The following is a 14,633-nucleotide window of genomic DNA, read 5'->3' as shown; positions in this document are numbered from 1 at the left end:
TTGGCAGTACTGCACGGGCAGATGGAATTCCTAAATAAACTACAAGGTTGGGCTAATCATACGAGGAACTAAAATGTTGAATGAGAATTTTCTTGAACGTTTTCAAGAAGAAAAATATGGCACCACCAATTTGTGGAAAAAGAAAATATAAAAAAGCTGTTGGTATATATTTTTAGCGCTCAAAGTTACCGACCTGTCTTCTTAAGCACTGTAAATCAGAATGATTCAATTTACACAAAAAAGGGAAACAGATGGAGGGAGGCGCATCTAATTCAAGCAGCCTGGCCAGCTGGACTTTTCGTTGATATTTTACCATGGTACATAAGGCACTGCTTAAACAGTGCGGAGTTTCAGCTCTCTGTTTACTGGCACCGCACTCTGTGGGTGATATAGTGCTATTCTCACATAACCAAGTGGAAATATACCAGCATTTTGATTTGCCAACAACATATTTCCACGCTAACAGTATGATTGTTAATTTCTCCAGACTGTAGGTGTATGGCTTCCTTAAGTGGCGTGTCATAGGAGTTGTCCACAGTTATAATTACAGCCTCAAACGACATTCCCATTTTGATTATGTAAAAAGTGGTGTGAACGTTGTCACAAGATGCCGCAACTATTATAATAAGAGGCTTGGAGGGCATTTATGGCTTGTTCATTTTTTCTTCTTTACTAAGCTTTTTTCTCTTTGACAGTTAGAGCAACGGTCTGGTGGTGTAGTGTAGTTCCTATCATCCCAATAGGCTCTGCGCATTGGAATAATACCTACAATAGTAAAGGCCTAGACCAAACGTTAACTAGGTCTACTACTGTCGATACTAGACTTAAAGTTTTGGGTTTGCCAGCTTAGCTCAGAGTTCACTAGAAACTTTCTCGAATGTTCAGAAAGGAATTAACTCCCCTGATTAGACAAGAAGGGATTTAGTTTCTGACAACCATAGAACATGACAACTTTGCTCTCCCCTAATCAAGAGTATATCTCGAGAGTCGTGTGAACAAAAGGCAATTTATTTTACTCAGTCAGTACGTGCATTCTTAGTCTCATCAGAATGTAGAGAAAAGGAAGAGACGGGCGTGTTCAATAAAAAGGTGTTATTTATTGATCAGTCTCTTTTCTCATACAAGAGAAATGGATCGATATTATTGCAATACTTATAGTTAAGTAAAGTGCATACATTAAAAGCAATAGTATAAAATAATACTGTAAAAACATTGATATGGTTTCTAAGCCATATGATGTTTTAAAATGAATAAAATATATTACATACACATATACATTTGACTAAACGTACTCAACTGGTGTTTCTAAATACGCCTACCCCGTGTACCTGACCTAAGCCTAATACGTGGGCGGGAATAGAAAGTTACAGTGTAAGTTACGTTTGTTTTTGCCAAGTGAATAACTAAAGAATTCTCTGTGAGGGGTTATTCAGTTCTGTACCTGGAAGTTAGGATGAATGAGGGATGGTATCTCTCTCTCTGGTCTCGATATTCCAGGCTGCCTGCGAGGGCTGCCCAGAAACGCCGGGGCTGGAATTCTCGGCAGGAGAAAGCAGCTTCTCTCAGCGCGTCAGGAAGGCGGGGCTGCGCCAGCGGGGTCTGCTCTGCTCTTCGCTTCGGCAAGTATGGCTGCTCCGTCTCGTCACCACGCGTGTGTTTGCATAGGGCAATATCGGTAATATTTATACCTTTAAGGTGCCGAGATTGACGTAAGGATGGACATAGATACGTCAATAAGGATGTCATACGACTTGCTCGTTAGCACATTCTTTTACTGAAGTTCTCGGTGAAATCAAAACAATGGCCGCAGGGTTTTGCCCAGGTTGTCATAGGTTTGATTTGTTATGAGAACTCCGTATGCCTTATCAGGGGCTGGAGGAATATCGCTTGTCTAATTAGATCGCAAGCGTTATGACCTAATCAGATAACACGTTCCTGTGCCGTAGTGTGACTGCGTCAGATAACGGTATCTGCATCATGGGGATTTTCTGCCTCATGGGCTGACTACTAGTTAACTTGTTAGTTTACTAACCAGAATAGGGTCAGGAATAAGGGGATCGATTCAGGACCTATAGGAATACATCACACCCACTCCACGCTAACTATGGTCATATTTACTAATCTAGGCATAGTATAACATAGTACAACATACTACAGAGTATAGTGTATACCTTACCACCCCAAAATACATAAATGCATTTTGAAATTTTTAAATATACGGAAAAAATTGCAGTCATATGTATTGTATGCACTCAAGCTGTAGAAAAATGCCAAAGTAATCGCATTTGTATACATTATTGCTATTTTGTATATGAGAATTACACATGAAATGGCTCTTAATACAGAAAAAAAATTCGAGACCATTTCATCACAGAATATAATATTTATGAACATACCAGCGGGCAGCTAATGTCTATAAGCTATGTCTATAAGCTATCTAAAATTTAGAAACCTTAGTTCTTTAAGAATAGTTCTTACTTTAAGCAGAAGATAGTGTCCCAAAAAATATGAAAAAATATTTTGGGGCTGCTGAAAAATTGCTGTCCGTGAACTGGAGGAAAGATTGTTCATGTGACTTTATTTTTAAAGTTGAAGGCCGAATTCAGGGAACGCCGTGTGCGAGCTTGTTCAAAAGTCTCTATTTCTGCTCTGGTGAGAACATCATATCATTTAGGCTTTCGAAAAAACTGTCAACAGCTTCCTGGGAAAGTTCCACTAACTCGGAAATAGGTGTAATCATGCATTCGTGCGCATCATTGTCTCCATTGACATTCTGATTTGCATTGCTGACAGAAGGTCGTACCTGTTCGATGCTGCTTTCATCTTGAACTTCACTACCCATCAATCGTAGTGGTGAAGCTTCCACGAATGCCGTCATCAGGATTGGTAGCCTTTGAGGGCAGCACAAAGCATGAACCTTGATCGGGCTCAACAATGTTTCCGCATCCATTGGCGCATCCGATTGTAGCGTCAGACAGGTGTCTAACACGCATTCTTCTCCGCATAGCAGACACCTTAATACAGGTAAAACACATCTTTGCCACATTGGTCGAAATGATAGAAACCAAGTCATATTTAGGTCTCTAAGCTGGGAGAGTCCCAGGATTTTTGATATCCGGTCCCGGTATCCAATGGCTAGGATTGTTTCTTCCCTTGTCGCAAGAGTTTTGTCTGTGACATGGGTTGCCATAACGAAAAATAAGGACTAAGAATAGGATTCCTGCTATTAGTCCCAGGATCAGGGGAAGTCCGCCAAAAATCGAATGGACGAAATCTGGAAAAATACCCAGTATGGTTTTGAATGGTGTTAATGCCATCGAAAATACTGTCTTAAATACCTTTGAGATCCCATTGGTATCAGAAATATTTAAGATTTCATTTAGAATTTCCGCGAAATGTATGGGGAAATTAGTTGATAACAATGAATGTATCTCTGCAGTCGTCCTTGCGACTTGTAGATCATATGTTTCTTTTGATGACGAGAGCCTGGTAGGCGTCTGAAGAAGCACTGTTTTCATTCTGCTTAAAGTATCTATTCGAATAGAAGTAATTTTCAAATTGGGCCACGCCCTTGCCTCCCTGTCTGGAAAGGAGCTGGGGAACAACGAGCGTCCACAGCACTTGACCTTCGCAGTCGTAGTTACTAGATAAGGAGTCCCGGGCATAAGACTACAACATCTGCGGTCTACAATTAGAATGTAACTCCCATTATAGAGTCTTTGAAAGAATGGTTCTATTTCTGTTGCAGGTGCGCCTTGCTGGTGACATGAAAGGTTGTATGAATTCCCTTCACAGGCTCCATGCAAACTAATTCCGTTACACAGAAGCGTGCCGCTTAGTGACATCGCACAATTATTGCCACTAAGAAACACTTTCTGTCCTTTATTACTGACACATGCATGTGAATAGGGCAGGTTCCATGATGTTTTAAGGTACCCCTTTCCCAATTTCTCGTACATGCCAGCCTGTATATATTTTTGGCAGTATTGAAACCTGAAGGTTGAGATTGGAATATTTATTATCCCATGTATTATCCATTCACTGACAGGTCGTTCTGACATTGTCATTGGTAATCTCTCAAGTTTCTCAATGCTCAGGATTGTATAATCAGCACCCCTTTGCGCCATACTGATTTGTCTATCAGTAAGGTTAAAGATTTGGAATAGTGACGTTGTGTTGATTAAACGCCAAGGCACATAGCCTGAACGCAGATTTTGTAACGTCCAGCCAAGCTGTACAATAGAGCGCAATTGTGACTGACCGTGTTGTAATAACAGTAAGTCCTGCGATAATATGTCGATTGCTGAAGACACAATGCTGTCCAAAGAAAAAATTCTGGAGGACAGAGTCATTAACCCATTGTCCACTACAGAAAGTGATTTTTCCAAATTAATACGGTCAATTTCCCGTATTCTCTCTGCTGTTTCAATTTGAGTAACCTTCCAGGCCTCATTGTATGCTGCATATACAGAGGCTGCTATGAAACGTTTTTGACGCTGTTTGCGTGGTCCCATTATGAAATCACGCAAGTCAGCACCATCAGTAAGTAAAGTTAGGTGTTGCTTAATTTCTGCCAGTGTGGAAGTTTGCAGCCATTGAAGGCATAATTTGCCCACACTGTAGGTGGTTATTATCCCTGGGTGATGTCTTTGGGGATATCTAGGGTCTGGCCTGGTCATTTTGAACCCCTGTGTTTTGTTCAGGAATCTGTCTTGACAGTTATTAGTATCTGTGGGCCAGATCAACCACTGTTTCCAATCAGGATGTGTTCTGTTTTGGTTTAATATATGGTTTACGTCTATCTCTTCATCTGTAGAAGTGTTGCTAAACATTGTTGGTTTTGGAATAGACGGTTTAATTAAATCTTTGATTTTGGCTAGGCCAAGACAGGTGGTTTGTTGAACAGTGTCATTTAAAAATATCATTTGTTCTGGGATCATGCAGGCTCTAAACAAAGCTTCTATACCCTGTACTTGCCAATCTTTTGTACCCCAAACACTTTTCAATTCAACATTTTTGTCCCAATAATCAAAACCAAAGGTATTAAATTTTTCAAAAAATGAGTCTGAATAAATCAATATTGTGTTGGTTATCATGGTCTTGGTTCCTGTCTTGTTAGACAATTTAAAATAGAATGCTTCAGCATTACTTGTGTTAAAACCTGAAAAGTATGAATATTTGTCATAGAAGGTTCTTGAGCTTCCTTTGGGAGGGGTTGCACAATGTTCCCATTGATTATAATTTAAAACATTTCTAGGTTGTGCGGATCTATGTAAAAAATGGTTACCATAGTGGTTATAACAGTACATACTATCATAATTTGTAGAACCCTGCAAATAATCATGTTTGGTAAATTTAGCAGACATTACTAAGTCAGACATCATATTATTAATGCTTTCGAAGTCCCAATCATCAGCAAATGAGCTTGGTTTTACAAAGTCACTCAATGAGATCTTAATTTGGTGTGGATATTTCAGGATTTCGACCGGACCATAAATTTCATAGTCAGTGTTGTCCCAGGCTACCCCACCAGGTATCGGATTGGCTGTGAAGTTGGCTGAAGAAAGTTCTCTTTTCTCGACGTGTGAAGATGTGTGTGGTTTGAGGATCAAGTTGATTTTCTGACTTGCTGTGTCCATTTTAGCATATTTTCCCTCAATGAAGCGTCCCAAAGTTAGTACCATGATGAGCCAAAGTATGAGGATAAATGCACCAAAACCCACCCAAAATTCAATCCATGGAGAAATCAGATATGTTTCTTTCAGTTGTTTCAAAAGTTCTTTAGCTTTATCTTTAAAGGTTTTTGATGATGGCTGTGTTTTTGATTCACTGAAGCCTTCAGAGGAATCATCGAAGTTTATGAAGTAGCCGGATGCAGTTCTGTCAATTGTTCCAATTGGTTCAGGATTTCTTTTTCTTGCATTTTCACTTGGTACTTCATTATAGATTGGTGTGTCCCTGCTAAATGTTTTTATTTGGGTTTTCAGAGGTCTGAGTTCTATTGCATTGTTGCATAGTCCTTGTTGTTCTTCTGTAGGCGTTTCGAATGTGATGAGCCTTTTCGTTAGGACCTCTGTACTGGCAGCAAACCTAGGTGTTCTGCTACTTATTGGGAGTCCACTTGGCCTACTGTTTGTTATCGGCCACATGTTGTGGTTTTACCAGGTCGATTGATACAACTCGGTTCTCCTTTTTTCCAGCAAGTGGCGGTAGTACAACTGATCTTGTCCCGTTGACAGACAAGACAGGAACTGCTTTTCTGTAAGAAGGCCCAAATTCCTTCTTTACCGCGATCTTCTCCCTGACTAGATCCCCGACTTTTGGAATCCAGACAGGTCTTGCTGGGACAGGTGGTGGTTCTTCAGTGGTTGTTGGCTGTTGTTTCAACTTTATGTTGCTCAGGTCTTTTCTTGTTTTGTTTAAGTCCTGCAAAATAGCCAAACGGTCTTTGATATCAAAGCTTTTTTCTTTCACCACTGAAGTCTGACTATCAATGTCAGAGATCATCATCCTAGTTCCAAATAATAATTCGTACGCACTGAATCCCTTCAGAGAATTTCTTGGCAAGTTATTTAGACTACGTTGGACACTTATTAGATGTTTGACCCACCCAGCTCCCGAACCTAATACCCTTTCCGCTATAGATTGCTTTATGCCTTGGTTTTTTCTTTACACCATCCCGTACCCTCAGGAAGGAAGTGAGAAGATTCCCGCTGGACTATGCTCATTTGGTCATGTTTCCCCTCAGGCTGGAGTGCTAGAGTGAAGACAATGGTCAATCGTAGCATGCTCTTAGCGTATATGCCATTTAGACTCGCAAATCTTTGTATAACAGTCCGGACGTCAGCCGAGTGCTGGTGATCTACATTATAAGTGGAAACTAGCCTGTATATGTTAATCGCAACCCTTCCTTTTTACTCTTGATTTTTTCCGGAGTAAAACGATGAGGTATTAAACTGTTTCTCTCCCCACTGCGATCTCTGTTGCAGTTTGGGCAGTTTTTTACAAACATGGTGTGACGCAGACTCATGCCTGGCCACCAGTACCGTGATTGTAATTCTTTCAGAGAATCTTTTAGTTTGAGGTGTCTGAGACCCTCGCCCATATGTGCGTCTGCGATTAACAAGTTTCTCCTGTCCATGTTTGGAATCACCCTATCCCCCACTCCAGGGATTCGAGCAAAAGGGACGGAGTTTGCATCGATTAAGTATGTATAATTGAGTGGATAATTGATCGGTAACGCTGAGCAGTCGCCTTTAGATGACGTTTTCACTGCCAGCACTGTTTCACCGTCAATGTATTTTAATGTACGCTTTTTTCGAACTACGGGAGCCGATTTAGTTGCTGCCGCTTTGGCTGTTTCAGCCAATGAATTCCCTGCAACGTGAACGCCATCACGCTGATGACTCAGTGAGTGTGTCACGTGAGTCTTTGGTAGTTCTTTTTTCAAAAGAGCTATTTGTTCCCAGAGCAGTTTCTGCTTTATTGTTGCATCTGTGTCATCTTTGTAACCGTTTTGAATCCATGTCTGCAAATCCTTGTTATATGATTTGACGCAGTAATATGAATCTGACACTATAAGTGTCGGGAATTCGCGATCCGCATTATCTAGCGCCATTTTCAAAGCTAATATTTCAGTTTGTTGTTCTGAATTAGTTTCTACTGAGTGTGTTTTTGTTAATAGAGGTTTTAGTTTACCTCCGCGCCACACTTCTTTTGTAATCCCACATGTGGGGTTGTATGCTTGTTCTCCCCAAACGGGAGGTTGAGCATGTCCGTCTGTATAAATGACACAGGCGTAATGTCGTAAAGGCAGAATATCGATTGGCAGAGGATATGTTTTTTCATATTCTAGATTTTTTAATTCTTCTAGTTCTAGAAAATTGTCAGCCAAGCTATACTTGATAACTCATATCCTAAGAATAGGACTGTCAGATGGGCAATTCTGGATTTTTTAAAGTTGAATTTGTAACCCTCTGCAGCGAACCCAAGTATTATGGTGTTCACTCTCTTCAAGTGAGTCTCCAAGTCATCATCTGTTAAGTAAATGTCATCGACATAAGATAATGCTTCATCGTCATATAGTTGTAGTAATTCTGTTACTCTCGCTGAGAATACTCCCGGGCTGTTCTTGTACCCCTGGGCTAACCGACAGAATTGTTTTTGAGTGCCATTTATTGAGAATGCAGTTAAATATCTGCTCTCTGGTGCTATGTTTTGACAAAAGAATCCATTAAAGATGTCCAAGGTTGTTTTGTATTTTTTGCGCACTATGTTATTCATTAGTGCAGCACTGTGTGAGTTTTGCACTGCAAAAGTTTTGCAACATGTGTTAAGGTGTCGGTAATCCAAAACTAGACGATATGAATTGTCTGGTTTGGAGACCGGAAACAAAGGGTTGTTCATTTGTGAGGTGCAAGTTTCAATCACCCCCTGGTATTCTAGCTGATCTAGTATTTCATTTACCTGTTTTTTAGCTTCTTGCTTAATTGGGTACTGCCTTTGTGCAGTAGGTTGTGATTTTAACTGGATTTTGTGAGGAGGAGAGTCCTCATCCCATCCCACGTGATTTTTATATAAAGCAGGAGCTAGAGTACTGCCCACTTTCTGGCAAGTGTGTATTTTTTATGAATTGGGATATGATTTGAGAAGGCAGGCATAATTACTTCTTCGCCATGAGGGCACTCCCTTACAAACTCTGGTGGCCAGTCTTTTTCAGCTAGAAGGATATCATAGCCCTTGGAGAGATTATCCCCTTATTTTCCTAGTCTTATCTCCCTCTATATGCAATGTTATTTCGTATATTTTGTGAGGTTTGCTAACTCTGGTGTCCGCAGTTTCCACTTGAAGATATTCATTCGTGTCCACTGTCTCCAGATGATTCATAAGGACTTTGCGAGCTATGCTCACTTCTGCTGCGCTGTCTAGCATTGTCTGAGCCCATTCCCCGTTTTTCAGTTGTGTCCTCAGTATTCTCGGCATTATTAACTACCTTGATACTGGCTACCTTCTTTTTTGGAAATTGTAATTTCTTTTTTAGCTGAGCAGGTTCCTTGTCTTTGGACTTGGCGTGCTCTTCTCTTTGTTCTGATCGTCCTCTTCTTTCCGATTTCTGCGAGGAAGTCTGAAAAGATTGAGAGGGACGTGTATCAATGTCTTGATATCTATCAGGCTTTTTTATATTATCCCTATTTCTAAGGTTATATCTATTCCCAGAGGGGTCACTTTGTGGTGACCTGTGTCTCTGGTTCGGAGATTTTTCTCTTCGCCTAGGAGACCTTCCTCTGGACTGGAATTTCTTTTCTTTAGGATTGGATTGTTTGTTTCCATCCCAGTTCTTTTTTGGTGATGTAGATTTATTGTTATAAAATATTTTTTCAGGACTTTCAATCAGTTGTGGTTTTACTGGTATCCCACCTAAACTATCTCTGCCTAGTTCCTCATAGGATTTTTCTATGATTCTGGCTATTTCAGCTGGTTGGTCTGCTATATCTGTCTCTTTTAACCTCTGGCGGATCGCCACGTTTGCTGCTTCTCCTTTTATGTTGGCTAATAGTATAGCCGAGACCTGCTTGAAGTCTTTCAGTAATTTCATACCAAGAGTTAAAGCGGGTTCTGGACCATATTCATCTTGAATTTGTTTTAGCACATCTGGTATTACCGAAATGGATGGAACACCGTGCGTTTTTGTGTAGATGGAAGCAAAGACTGTACCCCAAGTGTCACAGTCCTCTATGTCTGGTGCGATTCCCATTGGGAGACAGATAGTCAGAATCCTGTGTTTTTCTAATGGAGTGGTGTCAGGAAACACCGCCTCTATTTGGGTGATTTTCTGTGCCAACCAGAATGGTATTTGTTCCCGTTTAGCCGGTACCTTCCCTAGACAGGACTGGATGTTCTGTGGTGTAATTTTATTTGTGTTCCCCTGGTGAGGGGTCAGCTGTGGAAGTTTAATCGCTGGCTGAATAGTTGAAGTCCGCATCACATATTGGACTAATTGTCTATGTATTTTTATTAATTGTTTTAGCTGTGTTAACAGCTCTGCTGCAGACATCCCTTCGATGTCTGGATGTGGTGTGTATCCGGCTAGGACCGGCCACGTTGCTCCTGGTCTACCTAAAGGACCGAGCCTGGTGATGTGATTGTTATGTTTTAGGGCGCCATCAAATAAGAGCAGGTGCTCTTGAAATTTGAGTGGTACTTCCACCTCCTCGAAAGGAGTGTACGTTTCAGGAGGTTCCTCTATTTTGTAATAGTGGAAGTACTTTATTACAGCATTTGCTGCTGGAAAATGTATCCATGAATAGTATACCTCTGTCTGCCGATATTCGTGTGCCTCAATTACGAATATGACTGTGCCACCTCTAGGTGTCAGTCCATTTTCTATAAGTTTTAAAGTTATAGATCTCCTTTTGATGACCGGGATGAGTATTATATCCTCGTCTGCTGCCTGCATGGTAGCGTCAGCTGCTGCGAGTTCAGTTGCTAATCTAACTGCCTCTCTTTCATCCTCATTGTCTGACATTTTACTGTCCAAAAGGTTATTTTGTTTGTTTGCAGATCAGGTTTCTTGTGGAAACAAAGATTAGATGCACAATATTTTGGAACTGTGTATCCTTCAACGTTGACTATACCAAGAACCATACATAGGAGTTCCCTCCTGCGAGGTCTGGCGGATATTACCTTTCACCCACTCCAGACGTCTTTGGAGTATTATGGGAAAAGGGGTCTGAGTGAGAAAGCACGACTGAGTTACTCTAAATGTCTTACGTTAGTTTTATCGCCCTTTCCAAACGCGTTGGGCGCCATGTAGTGTAGTTCCTATCATCCCAATAGGCTCTGCGCATTGGAATAATACCTACAATAGTAAAGGCCTAGACCAGACGTTAACTAGGTCTACTACTGTCGATACTAGACTTAAAGTTTTGGGTTTGCCAGCTTAGCTCAGAGTTCACTAGAAACTTTCTCGAATGTTCAGAAAAGAATTAACTCCCCTGATTAGACAAGAAGGGATTTAGTTTCTGACAACCATAGAACATGACAACTTTGCTCTCCCCTAATCAAGAGTATATCTCGAGAGTCGTGTGAACAAAAGGCAATTTATTTTACTCAGTCAGTACGTGCATTCTTAGTCTCATCAGAATGTAGAGAAAAGGAAGAGACGGGCGTGTTCAATAAAAAGGTGTTATTTATTGATCAGTCTCTTTTCTCATACAAGAGAAATGGATCGATATTATTGCAATACTTATAGTTAAGTAAAGTGCATACATTAAAAGCAATAGTATAAAATAATACTGTAAAAACATTGATATGGTTTCTAAGCCATATGATGTTTTAAAATGAATAAAATATATTACATACACATATACATTTGACTAAACGTACTCAACTGGTGTTTCTAAATACGCCTACCCCGTGTACCTGACCTAAGCCTAATACGTGGGCGGGAATAGAAAGTTACAGTGTAAGTTAAGTTTGTTTTTGCCAAGTGAATAACTAAAGAATTCTCTGTGAGGGGTTATTCAGTTCTGTACCTGGAAGTTAGGATGAATGAGGGATGGTATCTCTCTCTCTGGTCTCGATATTCCAGGCTGCCTGCGAGGGCTGCCCAGAAACGCCAGGGCTGGAATTCTCGGCAGGAGAAAGCAGCTTCTCTCAGCGCGTCAGGAAGGCGGGGCTGCGCCAGCGGGGTCTGCTCTGCTCTTCGCTTCGGCAAGTATGGCTGCTCCGTCTCGTCACCACGCGTGTGTTTGCATAGGGCAATATCGGTAATATTTATACCTTTAAGGTGCCGAGATTGACGTAAGGATGGACATAGATACGTCAATAAGGATGTCATACGACTTGCTCGTTAGCACATTCTTTTACTGAAGTTCTCGGTGAAATCAAAACAATGGCCGCAGGGTTTTGCCCAGGTTGTCATAGGTTTGATTTGTTATGAGAACTCCGTATGTCTTATCAGGGGCTGGAGGAATATTGCTTGTCTAATTAGATCGCAAGCGTTATGACCTAATCAGATAACACGTTTCTGTGCCGTAGTGTGACTGCGTCAGATAACGGTATCTGCATCATGGGGATTTTCTGCCTCATGGGCTGACTACTAGTTAACTTGTTAGTTTACTAACCAGAATAGGGTCAGGAATAGGGGGATCGATTCAGGACCTATAGGAATACATCACAGTGGCATATTGACAAATTCGAGTTAGAAGGTCCCATATGGAAAGAAACATATGGCATGACATAGTTCTTTCTATCCCATCCAAATTCGTCGGTTCAAATTTGAAATGAGATCTGCAAAGTTAGTGGCGTCCCTGTCCAGTGCTTACTGGTGAATTGGTAGGTTTTCGAAACTACTGCCTCAGCATTTCTGCTTAGCTTTTTTCCCAAGGAGGATCTGGAGAGAATAGGTCACTGAGTTTGCGGGTTCAATTTCCAATGGATAATGGTCATTTGACTATCCTTGTTAATCTTACAAAGGCACATAGAAGAGTTTGTTGAAGCATGTCTTAATTTCTCATGCCAAGGAGTCTGTTTGGCTCCTTTGGGAAAATTATTGATTTACAGTTTTCAACGACAGCATTATGAAATGTGCCTGATCCACAGATATTTGTTAGGCAGAACACTGGCTGATGATAAGCATTTGTTCCTCCTCTTTAGGCCTGCACAATTACCACTAGATAGTATAACATGCAGACGCGATCTTCCCCATGCTTGGTATGTTGTTGTTTATGTGCTGCTCTGAAAGAGTTGCTTAGTCATATTGTAATTTTCACTGATTTGTAATTGAGAGACTGGTTTCCCTTGTTGGGGGTTCGTTGGGGATGAGTAATCAATAATATTAGCTTGTTTTTCATGCAGTACATTGTCTTCATTTTTGCTTTTTAAAGTGCTGTAAACGAGAGAAGTCAATACTACTCAATTTACAGTGATTGGATTACCTACTTGCAAAGGATGGAAGGCTGAGTTAGGTTTGTTTGGATTCAAACTCATGACCTTCAGATCATCACATTTGTCAACAGCCATTATTAAGCTCACAAAGCCATCGTTTTGGAAATCTGGTGTGCTACCAAGATGGTTTTATCTAAATTTGGTTAAGATTAAGTTAAACTCATGAGTAATGTAGATTAGAATTATGGTTTTGTTGTATATTCTCTATATCTGTTAGAATTTTTTGTGATGCACATTTTGTATAGAGTATTTGTTTATCAGATTAAATTTACAAATAAAATAAACAACCTGGACCCTAACGAAATGACAAACTAAAATACTCCATGAAGCTCATGTCAAAATTAGTGCCTCTAATAAACCCCTTTATTTAAGAAGTTTACATTTGAAGAATACATGTCTTTTCACTTATTTGGATTCCTCCTAGATCATTTTCATTTTATGGTGAACAGGGGGGCAAATTACATACAATTGCGTTTATGAAAAAATAGCAGAAATGCCCTATCTTCATTCTTCTGTAGTAATACATTGATCAGAGTTTGCATCAATATTTGATGGATAACTATTTGTGCACCCGTATAAATATTGGAATTAGCTACATGTGTATTATAGTTGCTAGGAAGTGGAATCTTTCCACTTTTTTTTTCATTAAAAAAAAAATATAAATAACCCCCCCCCCCCTTCAGGCCAGGCAGTTACAAATAAATTACATTTCATACAGAATCAAAAAAAAACATAATTCATCACTTTTAGCAGTATTTTCAGCAGCTATTTACACTGTACAAATTTATAAGTTACAAATACCCAAATGTCACATAGAGTTATTTCTGATACATCATACGTCACTACTTTGGGCTTGACACCAATCCAATAGCGGGCCCAGATTTTCATCCCCTGCTTACGTTTTCTCTTGCCCTTCCCTTTATAGATAGCAATTTCAAGCTTATAGGTAGCCAATAGCCTGTTTATCTTTTACATTTAAAAAGTGGAAAGAAGGAATCTTTCCACTTTTTAAATGTAAAAGATGAACAGAACATTTAATAAAATGTGTTTGCTCTTGTATTATTGTAAAAATCATCAGGATTAGTGAAGAATATTTTTCTTCGCATTTTTAAAATAAATGTCATTCATGGAATAAATCCATTTATTTGTCAAAAAGTGCATTATTCTGGATTTTAGCTTAGGGCTACTATGAGTATGTATTATGGACTGGAGCAAAATCTGTTTCTTGTATTATCTATTACATTAGAAAAAAAATTATACAACAGAATACTAAGAACATTTGCACAGTGTAAAGTTTATTTAATGTCTGACAACCAGTATTTCACCAGAGTGTTTGATATATCAGGTTAACTGTAATAGTAGTTGCTAACTGCTTTTCAGCGCAGTGATGTTCCAGGGAATGTTGACGAAGTAATGTAACTATGACATCACTGGATTCTAGTGTTGGTTTCTAATGTATTTTTCAATCGCTGTTTGTGCCTAGTTTGGATAAGTCGCAGGATTTCTGCTGACAGACTGAGCGTCAACCCAGCCCAATGGTGTCTCCAAGGATTAATTACATTATTTTGGCAGCACTATACTTAATCAACACAAATGCTGACTGTTGGTCCTCACTCCACACAAATTTCCCCACTTTCCTTACCACACCATCAGTTTTATAAGCAAAATCTTGTGCACATTCAGAA

Source organism: Lissotriton helveticus, chromosome 3_1 (assembly GCF_964261635.1).
Source record: "Lissotriton helveticus chromosome 3_1, aLisHel1.1, whole genome shotgun sequence".
NCBI lineage: Eukaryota > Metazoa > Chordata > Amphibia > Caudata > Salamandridae > Lissotriton > Lissotriton helveticus.
Note: the sequence above shows the minus strand (reverse complement) of the source record.